Genomic DNA, 13,239 nt, shown 5'->3' on the forward strand with positions numbered 1-13,239 from the left:
TTGAGACCATCCTGGGCAACATGGTGAAACCCCATCTCTACAAAAAATGCAAAAAAAACCCAAACAAACAAAAAACAAAAAAAGCAAAGAAAAAGATAGTTGTGTGTATGGGCATGCACCTGTAGTCCCAGATACTGGAGAGGTTGAGGTGGGAAGACGGGTTGAGCCCAGGAAGTCTGGGCTACAGTGAGCCATGATTGTGCCACTGCACCCCAGCCTGGGTGACAGAGCAAGGCCCGGTCCCCCGCCTCCCCTCCCCCTGAATAAAAAAGTGGTATTTAAACTTTAAAAGCCATTTAGAATTTGAGTTTATATCTATAATCTATGACTGCTGGCTTTTCCACTGGAAGCTCAGTAGCTAATTACAAAATTTCTGTTGGTGCAAGTGTACCTGTGCTCTCCATAGAATGCCTCCTGTTATTGAGACTCATTTGAACGTTTTTTCAAAATGATTTTTTTTTTCTTAATTTACCACTGGCAAGTTGCTACATCAATGAGGTCTAAATAAAAGACCAGAAGGGCTGTGTATCTTTGACAGGCATAGTTTCAAAAGCAACTTCTCTTGACAATTAAACAATGAATCTGCTACAATATAAACATTTCTTTTTTTTTTTTTTTTTTTTTTTTTGAGACGGAGTCTTGCTCTGTCACCTGGGCTAGAGTGCAGTGGCCTGATCTCAGCTCACTGCAAGCTCCGCCTCCCGGGTTTGCGCCATTCTCCTGCCTCAGCCTCCCGAGTAGCTGGGACTACAGGCGCCCGCCACCTCGCCCGGCTAGTTTTTTGTATTTTTTTTTTTTTTTTAGTAGAGACGGGGTTTCATCGGGTTAGCCAGGGTGGTCTCGATCTCCTGACCTCGTGATCCGCCCGTCTCGGCCTCCCAAAGTGCTGGGATTACAGGCTTGAGCCACCGCGCCCGGCCTCAATATAAACATTTCTAATGCTCCAATAAAAGTGTGCTAGAAAGGCAAATGTTTCAGGTATGAATAATGGAAAAATAAATCAAAATATCCTAACAATAAAAATCTAATATTTTTTACAATTATGTTATTATTATTTTTATTGTTTGAGATGGAGTCTCACTCTGTCACCTAGGCCTAGAGTGCAGTGGCATGATCTCAGCTCACTGCAACCTCCACCTCCCAAGTTCAAGCAGTTCTCCTGCCTCATCCTCCCTAGTAGCTGGGAATACAGGTGTGTGCCACCATCTCTGGCTAATTTTTGCATTTTTAGTAGAGATAGGGTTTCACCACTCCAGATCTCAAGTGACCTGCCTGCTTCTGTCTACCAAAGTGCTGGGATTACAGGCATGAACCACCTCACCCAGCCTGTATAATTATATTATAAACATAGGCTAATAAACATTTTGGAAAGACGTAGGTGTTATCTGAATTGCATTTTACAGGTAGGAAAATAATTAAGGATTCTGGGAGAAATTCTTATGGTAAATTGTAGAAAATGTAGATAATTTTTTACTTCACTATATAATTTAATATTAGAAATAACTGCTGATTACAAAAATTATGAATGTTTTCAACTTCAGATTATACTGTAGTTTCATTATTGGTTCTTTACTAAACATCTGCTTTCAACGTCGTTTATGACTGGAAAAGAAATTAGGCAGCTAACTCAAATTAGTTACAACTAACTCATTAGTTAGTTACAGCTAACTCAAAGCTTCTACAAATGGTTCAATTTTTCACTCACTTATGCTTTGAATACAAAGTCAGTAGGAAGTAGTAACTCCTTTTCTTTATTTTATTCTCAACACATCATATTTGAAACCATAGCATATAGTTATAGGGCTAGTTAGTCTAAGTTTCCTATATCAGTGTCACTAAGAGTATGAATATATTACTGTGAATGAATAGCTTAAAATGCTAAATAAACAAACTGACTTTGGGAGTTGGAGTGCTTTAGATCTTCTCATACCTACTGCTTTTTACTTTGTTGTCAAAAATGAAAAATCTAACTTTTTAAGTCATAGGGTAACACCTTTATTCAACAAATGGGAGAAGGATGAAGGTGAACTTTAAATACATGGAATGACACCCTCAGCCTTCATGATAAAGGTGCTAAGGAGATGTGGAAAGCAAATCTCTTTTATTAATACATAATATTTGTACATATTTATGGGGTACATGTGATATTTTGATGCATGCATGTAAGGTGTAATGATCAAATCGGGGTATTTAGGATATCCATTACCTAGAACATTTGATGTTACAAAGGTAGAGAGTGGAATGATGGTTAGCAGAGGCTGGGAAAGGTGTGTGTGTTGGTGGGGTTCGTGGTGGGGTGATGAAGAGAGGTTGGTTAATGGGTACAAATATACAGTTAGGTAGAAGGAATAAGTGAGTGTTTGATAGCATAGGAGGGTGACTATAAACTTTTTTTGATGAAAAGCAGGACAGAGGGGACCTCTGGTAGAAGTTTCTTCTTAGCCTCAGTTGAAGCAACCTACTCTAGAATGGACTGCTGTGCCTTAAAAATCCTTCTAAGAATTCTGGATTGCTAGAACAGTTATTGTCTTTGACCCATGCCCATTTGTGTGTATTGAAAATAATTCATTATTGGTCTAAAGCTATAGCTCCAGAGCTTGAACCCGGGAGGTGGTGGTGGCAGTGAACTGATATATTGCCACCGCACTCTAGCCTGGGCGACAGAGCGAGACTCCGTCTCATAAATAAATAAATAAAGCTATAGCTCCAGAGAAGGATATGCATGAGACATATCTTCATCTACTCCTGCAAGATAAAATGTAGTCTCTTTCTGATAATGGGGTCACATAACCAGCAAAAGAAGCCACTGACTCAAATATTGCAATAATGTGGGTGTTTCAAGCCTTCTGCTAATTTTTATTAATACAATAGCTTTGACAGGAAGATAAAGTGTTTTGGCTTGTTTCAAAAAATACTTATTAAATTGAAAAATTTACCTGGAAAATATGGAAACATAATAATAGAAAAACTAAAAATATTTGAGTGTGGAAGTAGAAAAATGGAGAGTAATGAGAAGTTGCATTAGGTGAGTGTTATTATTTATGTTTAAATGTTCTCATCAGAATTTTGGTATGTTTTCCTGATTGGAAAAAATGATGAGTAAGCTTAGTTCCGTAATGCATATTGATCATTCAAAAGCATAGTGCAAACTAAAAGGCAAAACATCTTAGTCAAGGCTCTTAAAACACATTCAGGGAATTATGCCAGTAAAGGAAGCTGCTTTCTAGGGAACATGGGGATATATGAGCTTTTGAATGAAGAGATTAACCACTGAAGAGCTCTTTTTAGAAGAGATGGAAGGAAAAATAAAAACATAGGAGATATCAAAAAAGATAGATAATTCCTTAAGATTGAGAACAGAGCCTACATAAGAGTATATATAGAATATTTTACAGAACTAGAAAATTAGAAAGAGCAAGAACTTGCAAAGACTGCATTAAGATTCCTTTTAAGTAGCCATTATATTTTTCTCATACTTCTTAGTTTTCACAACTTTTCACACGTAAATCTCATGTAAGGACAAATGGCAGTAGGATACCACCATCCCCCTTTCTGCTCTTTCTTTGTGATGAGAAAAAAATTTCCAAAGTTCTTTAAGTATGTTATCAAAATTGCTTTTTAATCTTTCTTGGCCTGCTTATGAGTTGCTTGACACCAGATCATATTTTTCCTTATTCATTTTTTTTTTTTGCATAACCAGTGTTTAAGTTACTGACTAAATTAATAAAGTTAGGGAAATACATTAAGAATTTATTTAAAATTGCAGAGTTTGTATAGGCTATTTTTAGAAGCTAACTTCATGACAGAACAACATGATTTTGCCAGAATTCTTTTTTGATATAATTCAACTCTGGTAGTCTACATTAGATTAAGAAAGAATAAAGCTCTTTGAGGATGCCAAAACATCTAGCTCTCCTGCTTAAATTTATAGATTATTCATTAAAATTGAGGTGTCATTTACTTTAAAGTGTCAGTATGTGTATTATAAATAGAGATTTAAACATTTTTGAAGTGAGAAGAAATATATATTAGTAATTTATTTGGAAGAAAAATATGTTTAGGATGAAAGGAAAAGAAAGAAAAGTTTACAAATTAAGTCATAGAGCCTTGGGTTAACTAACTTTCAATAGTTAAACGTCTTTATTTTTTATTTTCTTGATGTGTACTCTTTAAAAATGAATTCATTAGATGTAGTTTTTGTTTGTCTTCTTGAAAATGTAAAACATCTATATATCATAAAGGATAATGTGTTTGTTACTTTTTAGAAGAACATAACCACCAAAGAGCTTAAGAGTAGGCCCCAAATCAGCTACACTGTGATAACCCTAATCTAATTATACATATATGTTTATATCCATAAATGATATATGTGTGTGTATATATGTATATATGTATAGATATATTCGTGTATATATAGTCTGTGTATGTGTGTGTGTATATATGTCTATGCTTTAACTTACCCTTCTTCATTTTAGAAACTTTTAAAACAGATTTATTAAGGTACAATTGACATTGAATGAAGTGCGTATGTTTAAAGTGCGGTTTGATACGTTTGACATGTGGATATACCTGTGATATCATCACTACTTTCAAGGTGGTAGTAGACATACCCAACACTGGCAAAAATTTACTGAAGTCTTTTTCAAATCTCCCTCCCCTTCCTCCCAGTAATTTTTAATATACTATTTTTGAAATGTAATAAGTTTTAACTTAGCACACAGTGGATATTCAACAAATGCAAGTTATGTAAATCGTTATTAAATTCATACTCCAAAGCCATTCTTTTCAGAGACGATGATTTAGTTAATTTCTGATACCAATGACCTGGTCATAATTACATATTTTTAAAATTGCTCCTGCAGTTTGGAGAGAAAAGAAACATTAAAAAAAAGAAGAGTTTCTCAATTGCATTAGGGATTTGTAAACACTTCATGAAGAAAAAGGAAGCACATTCATATTTATTTTTCTGGAACATTCACAAATTACATTTGAAATGACTTGTTGTTTGATGTTTCATTATATTTGTCCAGTATTCTAATAAGGAAGTGTACCACATGGCCTGGCTTTTCACAGAAGAGTTAAGAGAAAATATACCAAACCATCTCACCTATGTATTTAGAAAAAATAAAAAAAAATTAGAATATAGCGCCACAAGTAAATAATAACTTCTTCTTCCCCAGTGTTTGTACATGCACACACATAGTTATTATACATTTGACTGACACAAAGAATGTGTAGCTCCCAATTTATAAATAATAATATATACTTCATGGTAAACTCCATGTAACTAATTGGTTTTTAGAAAATACTTGTTAATTAGTTTCAAATGACAAACGAATATACTTGTGACATACATATTGGTTAATATTTTCATTTATATAAGTAGATGAAACAACTAAAACAATGAAGACTTAGTTCAGAACGTCATTATTTCATCAATTATGTGAGTACTTCTTTGTTAAATCAGAAAATGTTATTTTTAAATATGGAAAGAGTATTTCATAATTTTTTCTACTATTTGCAATATAATAGCAACAGATATGATACATATTATTCTGCATTATTAATATTTCATTCTTCACTGTCTTAAGTCTAGGTAATCAATAACACCATAAATAAAGCCCTGGTAAGTATAGTTTGACAGGTTTTACAGCGTAAGGACTTCACCATGGCCAATTTCAAGCTACTGATGTCATATCACTGAGTGTGTTCAGAAGGGATGCACATAGCTTACCAATATATGCTATTTCCACCATACAGATACAACAGGTAGAAAAAAATCTCAACAGCATAAATTATAGTAAAGGAAGTAAAGTTATTTTAATATAATTTATTACATTATAAGTTTATATACATTAATTTTTAATAATAGCTAAACATAATAACTGGCTCACAAAATTTCTTAAAACATAAAAGGTATTAACAGCTCCAGTACATCATTGTCCATAGAGTGCTGCACACCTCAACTTAGACACGACGACCCATGTCCATTGAGCATTACCATAGTCACCCAACTCTGATACAAATGTTTGCTTTTTAGTAATCACCAAGTTTTGGTCAACTTTTGCTAATATCAACTTCAGTCTTCAGCTGAATGTAAATTTCTTCACCTCTTGATCTAAATGACCAAGTGTTTTCCCATTGTCTCTTTAAATTATTATCCAGTAATTGAAGGTAAAATTTCCAAATCAGCTTCTGGTGGCTTCCTCATAGAGTTTAGATTAATACATGAACTAATAGTTGCCTGCAGGTTTTACTTTTCTGAAGTGCTGAGGCACAGAAAACAACTATGGCAACCAGAGCTACTGCTGTTACTACTATTTCCCTTCTTCTTCTTCCTCTTGTTTCTTGTTTTTTTTTTTTTTTTCTTCCATCTTTTTTCTCCTCTGAATGAACACCTTATAATATGGAACATCTTTAATGTACAGTTTGGTTCGTTATTGATATAATTTAATGAGTTTTGTTTATATTCTTTCTGATAGACTTTTCACTTAAAATTTGCATTTAAGTTTTATTCTTTTCAGTCCACCTTGCTTTATTTTTAAGTGTTTCCCAACTGCTTTTTCTTTTTTTCTCTCCTTTTGGCTGCTTGTAGTCATGGCAACAACCTGTGGTCTGTGGTTAGCCATTGCAAGCCTCTCCATTAAGGAGCTTCGGGAAGGCTGATCAAGTGCCAGGAATATGAGTTGATTCCAGACTTCAAGAGTGTTCATTTATTTGTTCAGTCTTTGATACAAATTGAGAGTTCTTTGCTCTGTTTGCTTTCCCTCAGGCAAACTCTTTCATTTCATTCTTCCATGCCAGTGTTTCAAATTCTTGGCTATTAGGTGTCATTTCAAGTATCTGTTAAAATAAAAAGATCCACTTCAAAAATGTCTTTATTTTATGAGCTTTCCTACTTCCTGGAAGTTGATTATGTTGCCATATATAAGACAGAATTTTACTACAGAATTTCTGGTATGTCTTTGAAGTCCTGAAATTGTGTTACAAAGAATGCTAATGTGATTGCTTTTTTATGGGTAAAGGAAGGCAAATGACAGTTGGTGGTGAAGAGAAAAAGGAGTGTGGGGACTGAAGTACTAATTTGGAACAGGTGTTGATCATTTTTGCCTAGAATAAGTAGTGTAACTGTAAACAAATGGACGTCTAAAAGAACGCTCAAAGCTAAAAAGGGTAACAAAATAAGGATTTTCATGATAACTTTCCTAAACCCCTTGCTGAAAAAGAAATGTTACTGTAAAACAGAAGTTTAAAAGTGGTTAAAAGTGGTTAAAAGTGGTTGGTTGGAAATAAGAGCTGAAAGAGAAAACTGCATTGCAGTGATTGGTTTGATTTGGTGAATAAATTGCTACTTTCAGATTCAATTTGTATCAATAGGCAAAGACCTGTACACCTGCAGAACCTGTCACACTCAGTATCCAGGGCACTGAAGCAGCTAGTCTTCAACAATAGGTTTACTTCACTCTTGTTGCCCAGGCTGAGTGACAATAATTGCTACCCATTCCTGAAGCCTCAACATAGGAGAGGAGTCTTTGATGTCTGATCGTTAAGCAATACTCTTTTTCACCTCTAATGGAGAGAACACCACGATTTATAAACTTAGAGAATATCACACAAAATTCTGCCTCCTTGTTTTTAAAATAGCTGAGGGTGTTGAACTGCTGGAAAGATTCATCTTTATTAAATGTGACTGAACACTGGAAGTGCAAGATACTGTTTCCTTAAAGAAAGTAAAGAAATCATGTTTTGGTTATTTACGATGGCCAGCGTAGCAGGCTGAGGTAAACAGGTTCTTGTGAAAGTATTGAATACTTCCTAGGTAAAAGGAAAAGTAGCAAAGTAATTTAACACACTTTTCACATTTCAAGGTGAGGAGTGTGCTGTGATAACATAATCTTCTATGGTTTTGATTAAATATTCAAGTCTCTAATTAAAGACCATCACCTGGCTAGGTGCAGTGGCTCACGCCTATAATCCCAGCACTTTGGGAGGACAAGGTGGGCGGATCACCTGAGGTCAGGAGTTCGAGACCAGCCTGACCAACATGGAGAAACCCCATCTCCACTAAAAATACAAAATTAGCTGGGTGTGGTGGCACATGCCTGTAACCACAGCTACTCGGGAGGTTGAGGCAGGAGAAACGCTTGAACCTGGGAGGCGGAGGTTGTAGTGAGCTGAGATCACGCCACTGCACTCCAGCCTGGGCAACAAAAGTGAAACTCTGTCTCAAAAAAAAAAAAAAAAAAAAAAAAAAAAAAACATCACCTTGTTCACCCTTTCACTTAGGAGCTGGAATACTCTTATGAAATAAAGAAAACTCCTATTTTAGGCCCTAATTCACACAAATTAATCACATCATACATATTTTTTCTAACTGCCCACTTGGTAAATACTTTAAAAATCCAAGTGGTATACACATACCTATATATACACCTACATGCATATATACACACATATATTGGGGTGGAGAAAAAACAAAAATAATTTACATTTAAAAACTACACTATCGCCAGGCATGGTGGCTCATGCCTATATTTCTAGCACTTTGGGAGGCTGATTTACGTGAATTACCTAAGGCCTGGAGTTGCAGACCAGCCTGGCCAACATTTTGAAACCCTGTCTCCACTAAAAATAGAAAAATTAGCCAGGCGTGGTGGTGTGCAACTGTAATCCCAGCTACTCGGGAGACTGAGGCAGGAGATTTGCTTTAACCCGGGAGGTGGAGGTTGCAGTGAGCCTAGATCGCGCCACTGCACTCCAGCCTGGGTAACAGAGTGAGACTGTCTCAAAAAAAAAAAAATTGTCATTAGAATAAAAATCCACCTTCATGAGTCTGAGCACATTCATAGTGGCATATAAACTTTTAAACCCAGAGGTACAAGAGAAAAACTATGTAATTTCTTTCAATGATACTTTTCCAGTATCAAAAACTTTTATGGGTACTTGAATAAAATAAAGCTATAATACTTGTCATATAAGTATTCATTCAAGTATTTAATGATTCCTTTTTTCCTGTTACATTCATTTATTAAGTATTTACTGAGTACTCGGTGCTTAGGCGATGTTCTGGATGCAACTATGAGTGGTTCTTGCAGAATTCCACTTAATCTCTTCAACAGGGCTTACAGGTAGTGCAAAGTATTCTTTCTTTGCTGTACTTGTATAGTACAGCAATATAACATAAGCAGTTGTCACTTTGCTTTGTGAGTTGGAAGCTTGATGAGGTCTGTATTGGGTAACTTAGGGATGAGTTGTACACTGAATGGCAAGAAATGTAAAGGAAGACTGAAACTCTTAAAAAGAAATATGTTTCTTTTATTTCTCATAAAGAAAGGAAAAAAGATGATAGAAATGCCAAATTATAATATGTATGTATTTACATAATGAAAACATTTACATTTAATCATATATTTTGTTTGAATGGTCTTAACTTCAGTTTTCTCATACATATTTTCACTGGTATTCTAATAACTACCCAATAGAAATCTCATATATTCAGATTTGTAGGCTCAAAGTACTGGGTAAAAATATACCATAATCCCATAGGATTCAGAATTAACAAATGACAGATATATAATCCAGTTAAAACTAGACACATCATTACTGGTGTTATGATGATGATTCTCTTCCCATGACTCCACATATGATATATTTTAACTGGCTAGATTGACTTATTTAACCTCTTTTCAGATATTTGTTTATTGACTGAAATCTACATGGAATTTTTTCCCTGCAGGGATTTGGCTAGTAACATGCCAGCTATATGTTTTACTGTTTTGACTTTTCCAGCTGCTTTCTTGATGGATAGTCATTTCTTGATGTTTTTTCCCTTTGCAATAAGTTTGGGAATAAAGGAATATCTTCATTTTGTCTTCTAACGTGGGGATTCTTCTTCAGGAGTTCAGTTCTACCTGGCCCATATTTTGCTTGTTTAGCAATTCAGACCCATAAATATTGCTTGGATTGCTGTGGATCTGATAAAGCTTTACTTGAACAGTGGATTCAATAATAATTTTGACTCTTCATGTACTGCAGCTTCTATTTAATGGCAGCTTATCAATGGTAGGAAGGGACAGATGGTTGGATGTGTTGGCATAAGTCATACATAATATAGCATAATCTAACTCAGATAGGTATCACACAAACTAATAAAAGCTTTCGTTGCTGTGTTGTTTATTTTGTTTCTTTTTTCACAGAGAGATTCTGTTTGTAAGCAGTTTTTGCAGGCAAAATAGAAACATACTACAGACACAGACTCGAAAGAAAAATATAATGTAACTTGATACATGCTCATTCTGAAATGTAAAATATAATGGAAATTCAAAGGTTTACTTGCAGGAAATGTACAAAATTTATTAAGTCCATCAAACATAAAACAATTTTATAGCTAGAGAATTCTTAGTTTTGTGAATGAATGAGTGTATTCAATACAGCAAATTATTAGATAGAAATTGCTTTATCCAGATTCATCCAGACAGTACTCTCTCCCAGTTAACTGCAATACAGCCAAAAGAGTTTGCTCATTGTCCCTGGAGTGTGCCTGGTATTCACCTCTGCTGCCATTGAAGTTTTATTCTAGCCTTTCCGGGAATCTCTTGCAGCTTCTTTTCTGCCACCCAGGTAATCCCCATCCCTGTCAGCTCTCAAGTTGCCCTAGTCTATCATAGATTGAGGTTACCCCTTATCTCCTTAAGCATTTGCTGAGCACTTACTAAGGACAAGGAAATGGTCAGGACCTAACCACACATCAAGGAAAGACTACAGTGCCTTCGCTCATTAGCCCTACAGTCTTGTGGGAGATGCATAAAAAGCAAATATTAGATTGACATATGTAGGATATGTAGATTTTTGTTTGTTTGTTTGTTTGTTTAAGAGCAACTGCCTGAAGGTGTTAAGGAGGGTCTCCTGGGCGACTATTTAAACTGACATTTTAAGAAGGAAGGGTAGATTCTCATGAGAACTTTGTGAGGGAGGACATTTCAAGCAGTGGAAGAAGAAAGCTTGTGAGAAAATAATAACATGAATCAAAAAAGTACTGTTCAAGGACCTGCAATTATCTTAGTTCTGCTTGAGAGGACAGTGAGAAACAAGTAGGGCAGGTGGTGATAGTGGTTACAAGATTGGGTATTTGTGAAATCACGAGATCAGAAATAGTCTTATTTGTCAAATAAGTTAAGCTAGAATTGTATCACGGTTTTGAGTTGCAAAGGTGACATCATCATATTTAAATTTCAGAAAGAAAATATAATCATCAGTATGCGAGGATGCATTATTGAGAATAGAGGCAGAGAGACTAGAACAGGGGCATTCCAGTGAAATTGATATTCAGATGACCCACAATTTTTTGTTTCTTTCTTTCTGGGAGCCTCATCAGAGAATTTGTTTAATTTATAACTCATTATTAGCTATCCCTTGTTTTGTATCTTTTTTTTTTTTTTTTCTTTTGGAGACAGGGTCTTGCTCTGTTGCCAGGCTGGCATGCAGTGGCGTGATCTCGGCTCACTGCAACCTTCACCTTCTGGGTTCAAGCGATTCTCCTGCCTCAGCTTCCCGAGTAGCTGGGACTACAGGTGGGCACCACCATGTCCAGCTAATTTTTGTATTTTTAGCAGACACAGGGTTTCACCATGTTGGCCAGGATGGTCTCAATCTCTTGACCTTGTGATTCACTCGCCTCGGCCTCCCAAAGTGCTGGGATTACAGGCATGAGCCACTATGCCTGGCCGTATCTTAGGTCATATATTTTATTTATTTACATTTCTTTTGAAATGCAATATTAATCAATTAATTTACCCATTTATGACTCTTTTGCTAACTAAATTGCAAGTTCATTTACAACTCTGATGTTATTTACTTCAGATAGCTTTTCATGTCTCCAATATAATTTGCACGTAATTAGCTATTAATATTCATTGAATGAATTTGTGACCCATTTCAGCTATTACAAGATAGTGTCCAAGAATGGTAACATGGGAAAAATATATTGCATGTTACTGATAGGTGAATTGCTTCTAATCAAACGAAAATTTGTAAAATCAAAAAAATTAACAGAACGACAAGAAAGACATGTGTCTGTGTCCAAATATTTGTTCTTAAGTCCAGCTGAGTCGTATAGTTCTGGGTCTTTAATAATGTTATTTTCTTCACTATACTGTTGGTTCTAAATTAATGTGTACTTTATGGAGTACTTCCCTGAGATTATTGGATGTGTAATTTTTCTCTGTGTACAGCAAAAATGTTTAAAGTTTTTGTCCTGATTTACCGTATTGATAAATTTATGTGCACTATTTTAATTACCCATAGACTGTTAATTGCAATGATTTTTTAAAATTCCTGGAGATTTTGTGCCTCTTGTTTTGGAGGAAGTTGTTACTAACAGTAACATTTGCATATTACATTTGGGATATAATTAAGTTCTAAAAATACTAAAATAGTAAAAGTGTTTAAAATATCATTTATCTAATTTCTCTTTCATATATGAGACAAAAACTTAAAAATAGAACCATCTACCCAGTAAACCTGGGATCATGGGCACACACACAGTAACAGGTTGGTACCACTCCCTTTCCCCTCATGGTGCCCATCTGCTGGTACCCATCTGCCTTATTCTTGTAAACAGGGGTATTTTAAACTGTTAGGGAATATCGATGCCTGTAAATTGCTTAGAGAGTGAGATTTATTTAGATTCCCAAAAGTGATGGTATAATTCACTTAAAGTGAAACTTCATTTATAGTAAAACCGAATGAGCGTTCAGAAATCTGAAATATATTGTGTTGTTTAAATTGCATTTTTGGTTTATACATAGAGAGCCACATTTCTTGGAGCAGAGTTTACTTATAAAATCAAATTGAATTCTACTCTATTTCTGTTCAACTTCTGCCCTAAATGAAATCATTCTATTTTTCTAAACAGTGTAAGACAGGACATGACCAGCTTTGTCTGATACACATTTGCTCGATGTATCAGCAACTTCTTTTCCATACACTATGGCTATTTCAATAGCATCCACCTTGTTAAGTTCAGAACTATTGGAGGTTGCACACTGATTGTATTGCCCTTCTGAGAGTGCTAGAAATGCTCTCAGAGGAAAAAAAAAGTGAGTAGTAGAAAATATCATTGAGTACTTAATGGGTGCCTTTGGGTCCTATGTAGTAGGTGCTATTATTGAAAAAGACTGCAGTGTGATAAGCACTCTCTTGAAGGCTTACATGGTGAATTCTTAAGTAGAACCTACACAT

The sequence above is a fragment of the Mandrillus leucophaeus genome, unplaced genomic scaffold (genome assembly GCF_000951045.1).
Source record: "Mandrillus leucophaeus isolate KB7577 unplaced genomic scaffold, Mleu.le_1.0 Scaffold1492, whole genome shotgun sequence".
NCBI lineage: Eukaryota > Metazoa > Chordata > Mammalia > Primates > Cercopithecidae > Mandrillus > Mandrillus leucophaeus.